Raw genomic sequence first — 7,883 nt, 5'->3', positions numbered from 1 at the left:
TGGTATATTCACACAATGGAATACTATACTGCATTGAAAAAAGGAACTCAAGAAATACTATGCAAAATGGATGACCCTGGAGCACGTTATGCTGAGTGAAATATCTCAGTCACAAAAGGACAAATATTGCATATGACCATTGTGGTAAAACAGGACTGACACTGAGGCTGAGGGAAGGCAGAGAAGGAGGGGTGCATTGAAACAGATGAGGGAGAGACCTGTTTAAAATGGATATATGATTGGGTATTACTGTCATGAGAGGAGTCCAGAATGAAGGCTGCACAGTGGAGTGGACTGGGAGGGATTGCATAACAATAAAAAAGCTTTTCTTTTAGTTTTGAAGGAGAATAGTTAATTGGGAGTGAGAAGGTGGGCAGGGAGAAAAGTGCAACAATGAATGACTCTAAGTTTCTGTAAACTTTCATTAAAATTAATTTTTAAAAAATCACAAACTATCAGTAGACATTGCTCATCAGTACCCTGTAATCATCAATATGGTTCTTATAAAAATATAAAGTTCAATTAGAAACATTAAGATTTAAAAATAACATAATTATTGTTATTTAAAAAAGCCACACCCTAGTCTCAACCCCAAACCAGAAAACACACTTTAGCAGAATCCAGCCATTCCACTCATCTTCCCATCCTGGAACACACACACACACACACACACACACACACACAGAGTTGGATCACATTGGCTAAGATTCTAAAGGGGATTTTTGAAAATGTTTTCATAAGAGATATATTGTTTGTTTTTATTTTATCCTCTTTTTTAGAGTCCATAAGACTTTTGGGAGGACCTTCATATTTAAAAGTTGGTTATTATTATATTTTGGAGGAATATTCTTCTAAATTGTACAACACTCTGCCGTACTGTGGTAACCTGGAGTTGCTCTGATGCTGAACTTTGTGCCATTGGGGTGTTAAATGCCATAATGGTTGCCCATGGTGGACAGTGTTTGGTGGAGCTCCCAGTTTGAGACAGGTTTGAACACAGGAGTGGCATCCACTTCCTAAACAACATGCCTCTGGAAACTCTATGAACTTTGATGAAAGGCGATAGTTATAGAAATGCTTCAGGCCTTTTGTTCATAGGTTTACTATGTGTCGTGCTCGACTGGACGTCAATCGACAACAACAACCTGACTTTGGAATCAGGTATGTGTTTGCTTTATAGAATGAGTATAGGATTATTTCCTCTTTTTTCTATTTTGTGAGATACTTTATGTGGAATCGTCCACCCCTTCATCCCCAATTCACTATTCTCCTTGAAAAGTAAAAGAAAAATGTTTTCATTATTATGCAGTCCCTCCCCCCGAGTCCACTCCACTGTATAGCCTTCATTCTGGACTCCTGTCATAACAATAATACCCAATCATATATCCATTTTAAACAGTTCTCGCCCTCATCTGTTTTTGCCAGGAGGGACCAGTCCTTGAAGAAGAATATCATGCTTAGAAGGTTAGAGGGTCAGTGCAGGATAGAAAGACTCTGGATTAGAGGGATTAACACAGTGACTGTGGTAATGAAGGAAAGTATGTCAGAGACAAGGAGATTGGCTAGAGCTAGGACAAAATTCAGAGCTATTATTTGTATGGTATCTATGGGTTATAGTTGACTCAAAGGCAAACAACAAAAACTACAATTTCTCTGACATTGTTAAAATTCACTGGTAAAGCTATCTGGTTCAGCTTTTTGTTTTTGTTGTTTTAGGGGTTTTGTTTTCTTTTTATGGCTTGTTCAATTTCTTCTTTTGTAATGTGTCAGTTTAGATGTTCTATTTAAGTCTAGGATAACAAACAGCTTCATGCTGGAGAGGGTGAAACTAGTCTGCTCCTTGGAGGCATTGAATTCTGAAGCTTCATCTGACATACTTTGGACATGTTTCAAGGAGGGACCAGTCCTGCAAGAGGGACATCAGGCTTAGGAAGTTGGAGGTACAACACAAGAAAGGAAGAGCCTCCTCAATGAGATGAATTGATACAATGACTGGGCTAAGAGGGGTAGGTGTGTCAGATACACACCAATATTGGCACAGGACAGAGCAATGTTTAGGGCTCTTGTATTTATGATCGCTTTGAGTTCCAGGTGACTCGATGGCACATAACAACAACAACAACACAACTTAAGTCTGTGTCAGAGTTTGGGTGGGTTGTGTATTTCTAGTATTTGTCCATTTCATCTATGGTTTCATAATTTCTAGAGTACAGTTTTTCATAAAATTACATTACTAATATTTTTTTTTCATTTCAGTTGGTTCTGCATGGAGAAGATTCAACATTGTGAAAATTATAATTCTACAAAAAGCAATCTACAAGCTCAATGCAATCTCAATAAAAATACCAATTCCAATCTTTAATGAGATGAAAAAGGCAATTTCCAATTTGTCTGGAATGGAAAGAGACCTCAAATAAACAAACCACTACTGAGAAAGAAAAACAAGGTAGAAAACATGACATTCCCTGGTCTCACATCATATGCGAAATACAACTCAAGATGGATCAGTGGCCTGAAAGTAAAACCAAATACTCTAAGGTTCATCAGAGAAAAACTAGGAACAACTCTAGACGCCTTAATTCATGTCTTGAATAGACTTTGAAGTGTAATGAAAAACGTAAAACTTGTATGAGACTTTCTAAAAATCAAATGTCTAGCCATGTGAACAAAACAAAAACAAGAACAAACCCAACAACCATAAAAACCCTTCTCCACCAAGGTTAAAAGGAATGCCATAGACTGGGGGTGGGGGGATATTTGGCAATGACCTACCTGATAATCGACTCACATCTAAAATTTAAAGAATGGTCCAGCACCTTAACAAGAAAATGGCAAACAACCTGATCACAAAATAGGCACAGGATATGAATAGACACTTCACTAAGTAAGAAATTAATATGGCTAACAAACATGAACAGTCAAACTTCCTAACTGTCAGAGAAATTCAAATGAAAACAGCAATGAGATAATCATCTCACCCCAGCAACAATAGTAAAGTTCAACAGGGCAGCAAACAACAAATGCTGATGAGGATATGGAGAAATTGGAACTTTCATTAGTGGGAATGTAAAATAGTACAACAACGATAGAAGTGGTTGTGGTACTTTCTTACAAAGTTGGAAATAGGAATGTCATTTGTCTCAGTTATCACACTACTGGGAATATACCCTAAAGAAATCAGAGCTGTGGTACAGAGATATGCACATCCATGTTTAGTGCAGCATTATTTATGATAGTGAAGAGATGGAAACAGCTCAAGGGTCCAACAAAAAATGGATAGGAAAAAAAGATCAACAACCTGTTGAACACTCACACAATGGAATCTCACTGCAAAAACAATGAGCTTGCAAAACACTACACAACATGGATGAGCCAAGAAGACATTATGCCTAGGGAAATATCACGGTCATAAAATTGCAAATACTACATAAGACTGCTATTATAAAATAAGATTGACATGGGAGGAAAAAACATAAAAGAATGGACGTCTAATGAACACTGCACTGGAACAGATTAAGGAAATTGCTTAAATGAGTGCATGATTAGATTATTAGGCATAATATCTATGACAACAATATGAAGCAACAAGTATATTGCAGAGTGAATTGGGGTAGGAAGAAGAAGGAAAATGTATATCAGTGGATGTATAAAAACCCAACCTTTCTGTAAAATTTCACTAAAATGACAATTTAAAAAAATTTGTAAAAATTATAAAAAAGAAACTTTCAACTCATGATGTAACTAGTATAAAACACACATTTTTAATAATATTTGGTCATGGAAAAAACTGTTATTGTTGTTCTGTGCTGTCTATTTTAGAAATATGGAGAAAAATCTATGGGGCATATTTTACTCTAACATATGCATGAATTTAATTGCCTCAGGACTCCTGGGAAGCTGGTTTTTACTAGTCATTTTATCGCAAATAGTTGAAGAATATCATAGTTCAACAGGGCAGAAAACAACAAATGTTGGCGAAGATGTGGGAGACTGAAACTCTCAATCACTGCTTGTTGGAATGCAACATGATTCAACATTCAAACATTAAGGCTGCCTGATACTGTCTCAAAAAGTTCAAAATATAAATTCCTTTTGATCCAGTTATCCTACTAGTGGGGATATACCCTAATATAAATACAGCTGTGATTTATGTGAGCACACTCATGGTTATTGCAGTATTATACAATAATGAAGGAATGGAAACAGTCTAAGCACTCATCAACAAATTAATGGATAGGAAAATAATGGTACATCTGTACAATGGAATATTATGGAGCAATTGAAAGCAAGGAACTTGTAAAACAATATACAATATGGATATGTCTGGAAGACATCATGCCAAATGAAATATCTCATCACAAAAGGATAAATATTGCATAAGATGACTATTATAAAAATAGAATGGTCACAGGGAGGGAGAGCAAGGAAAGAATTGGTAGACGTATTGGTACATATTGGACTGGGAGAAGAGAGAGGCTACCTGAAGGAATGAATAATGAGATATTGTGTGTAGTCACTGACAAGACACCCATTACATGGTGAACTGAGGTAAGAGGAGAGAGGAAATGACTTATCATTAGATTAATGGAAACCCATCTCCTTTGTAAACTTTCATTAAAATCACAATAAAACAAAACAAAAACAAACCTTTTGTCATAAAGAATGGAGGCACCACAAGAGAAAGTGGCCTGTTGCCTAAATAAAATAAACACTCTTATGAGAGATAAATCAACTTCTCTGTCCTTTAAAGTACTGAGTTTTGGAATTCTGTTTGGAATAATATCTTAGAAACACCCTATCCACCAAATAAAACAACCACGTCTCCAAAAACAGACACTGTGTTGTCATCATCTAAAGTGGGCATCTGAGGTATCTGTTTATTCAGGGAATAGTAACTAAAAAAAAAATGAGATACAGTCTAGAATTGAAATGCTTCAAACTATCAAAGATACTAAAAAGGTCCTAGATTTTACAGGATATTGCACAGATCTATTGGCTTCCTGAGAAAGAAGCTCAGGTTCACTTGGAATTGTTACAGACATGTTTCTTATTGTTGTTATGTGCCAAAAAGTCACCCGTGATTCATAGTGATCCTATGTACAATAGCTCTGAACTTTACCCTATGCTGGGCCAGTCTCACTGACTCCAACACACCTATCCCCATTTCTCCAGTTACTATGAGAATCCAGCTGATCTGGGGTCTTCCTCTCCTGGGCTGTCTCTCTACCCTTTCAAGCGTGATCACTTTCTTCAAGGACTCATGTGACATGGAACTTCAAAATATTTGCTTCCCAAAACAACTATGAGATATCATCTCACCCCAGTCAGATAGCAAAATTTAACAGAACATCAAGCAACAAATGCTGGCTAGGTTGTGGAGAAACTGGAACCCTTATTCACTGTTGGTGGGAGTGTAAAATGGTGCAGTCACTATGGAAGGCAGTATGGCACTTTCTCAAAAATTTACAAATAGAAATACCATTTAACCCAGCAGTTCCACTAATTGGAATATACCCCAAAGAAATCGTAACCACCACTCAAGTAGATATATGCACACCCATGTTTATCGCAGCTTTGTTCACAACAGCAAGGAGTTGGAAACAACCTAAGTGCCCATGAACAAACGAATGGATAGAAAAACTGTGTGGTATAGTCACACAATGAAATACTACACTGCAGTGAAAAACAAAGAACTCATGAAATATTATACAAAATGGATGGCCTTGGAGGACATTATGCTGAGTGAAATATCTCAGTCACAAAAGGACAAATACTGCATAGTACCACTTTTGTAAAATGGGACTGCCATGGGATTGTGGGTGGGGGGAGACTGAGAAAGATGGTATAAATTAAGTATACTGCATTGAAACATATAAGAGAGAGAGAGAGCTGTTTAAAAGGTGTATGTAATCTAGTATTATTGTCAAGATATGAGTCCAGAATGAAGGCTGTATAGTGGAGTGGACTTGGGAGGAGGGGTTGAATAACAATGAAGGAACTTTTCTTTTACGTTTCAACAAGAAAAATGAAATGGAGGGGCAGGGTGGGCAGGGATAAAAGTGCAACAATGAATGAATTGAAATCCAAACTCTGTAAATTTTCATTAAAATTAACAACAACAACAATAATAATAATAATAAGGAAAAAAACCAACCTTTTAAACTATATTATATATCTTAATGCTGAATCTTTTCTCCAATATAAGCTTACATAAACTCTGGTGGTATAGCCATAAAGAATTTTGTTAAACCAAAGGCCACACATTTCTGTCAGTTTGAATCCACCAGCAGTTTAGAGACATAAAGGTGGGCTTTTTTCTTTCTGCTTTGCACTTTGCAGGTGCAGGAATCTGATAGAGGGATAGCAAGGAGTCAAAATATACTCAGAACAGTTGAGAGAGTGAGTAAGTGATGATGTTGTTGATTTACACCAAGTCGAGCAGCACTCAAAGCAACTCTATGAACAAAACACCTAATGCCTTTCCACAACTATTGTAATTTCTCTAAGTTCATAGAGTTTCCAGAGGTATGTGATTTAGGAAGTGGATGCGACTCCTACTTCCAAACCTGTTTTACAACTGGGAGCTCCAGCAAACACTGTCCACATTGGGAAACCATTCTGGATTTTGATACCCCTTTGGTACAAGGTTCAGCATCACAACAAACCCAGGTTACTTCGTACTACACATCAACAAAGAGTTCTGTACAAAGTGGAAGAGTGTTCCTCCAGATATAACAGCACTAGTTTCGTTTAGCAGTGGTTAAGTGTCATCAAGTCAAATAAGACTGAGAGTAAGTTTTGCACAAAAGACCTGAACCCTGTTCTATAATTAACATCATTTCTATACATTTATAGAATTTAGAGATTTTGTAGAGTATAGAGAGTTTGTAGAGTTTCCAGAGGAATCTAGTTTAGGAAATGGATGCCACTCCTACTTCCCAGCTGCAATCAGGAAGCTCATCCAAACATTGTACATAATGGAAGACTATAGAAAAGAGTGCAGCATCACAGCGACATCAAGTTTTTTAGTTCAGCAAATAGCCAAAAGATTGCTGTATCATTTAAGGAATATTCATTCAAAAATTAATAAATCTGGTTTGCAATCCTATCCCCTCCCCTTGTGGGATTTTAAAGACACAACTTTGAGCAAACCTCCATCCTAGGCAAAGGTTTAAAGAAACCCGTTTTGAGGAAGAAAAAGCATAGTGATACACATCAAACATGACCCCAGAAACTTCCCTCATATGCCCATCAGGACTGCCATCAAGTTGGAAGCAGGCAGCCAAACTCCCAGAGTGAAGGTTCCAGGCCCCGGCCTACAATCCCAATGAGTGAGTGATAGGCTTACATAATCTCCAATATTTATTAGCTGAAATGTTTTTCTTTCTCTCCAATATTGAAAATTGGGTTTTTCAGATAATATAAGGGATATTCTTGAGTCTGACTTCTTCAGAAAAACATCAAAATTAAATTTAATATATAGTCACTGGATACAATCTTGGCGCAGCCTCTGGCATTTTGTACCTGTGGGCGTGGTAAGGATTTTCCCACGAGTTGCTTCTCTATTGTTTGGCCCCCCGCTTCTGCCCCCGTGCTCCGATTGCTGTCTTCCCCACTAGGCCCGCCCATCCCTCTGTCTCCCGTCTGCATGTTTCATTGATTATGCAAAGGCGTTTGACGGTGTGGATCATAACAAACTGTGGCTGACTCTGAGAAGAATGGGAATCCCAGAACACTTGATCGTTCTAATGCGAAACCTGTACTTGGACCAAGAGGCAGTCGTCAGAACAGAGCCAGGTAACACTGCATGGTTCAAAATTGGGAAAGGCGTATGCCAGGTATGTGTCCTATCTCCATACCTTTTCAACTTGATTATCTGAGAG

At 37.5% G+C, this 7,883-nt stretch overlaps 1 pseudogene; it reads right to left on the bottom strand.

Moving 5' to 3' along the window:
* The window catches only part of LOC102851327, a 55,819-nt pseudogene extending 48,169 nt beyond the window's left edge, over positions 1–7,650 (bottom strand).
* Between the last annotated feature and the right edge of the window lie 233 nt (positions 7,651–7,883).

This window comes from Elephantulus edwardii, unplaced genomic scaffold (assembly GCF_000299155.1).
Source record: "Elephantulus edwardii isolate Elephantulus edwardi_28Jun2011 unplaced genomic scaffold, EleEdw1.0 scaffold00158, whole genome shotgun sequence".
Classification (NCBI taxonomy): Eukaryota; Metazoa; Chordata; class Mammalia; order Macroscelidea; family Macroscelididae; genus Elephantulus; species Elephantulus edwardii.
The sequence above is the reverse complement of the archived record's forward strand: the minus strand, read 5'-3'. Positions and strand labels throughout refer to the sequence as shown.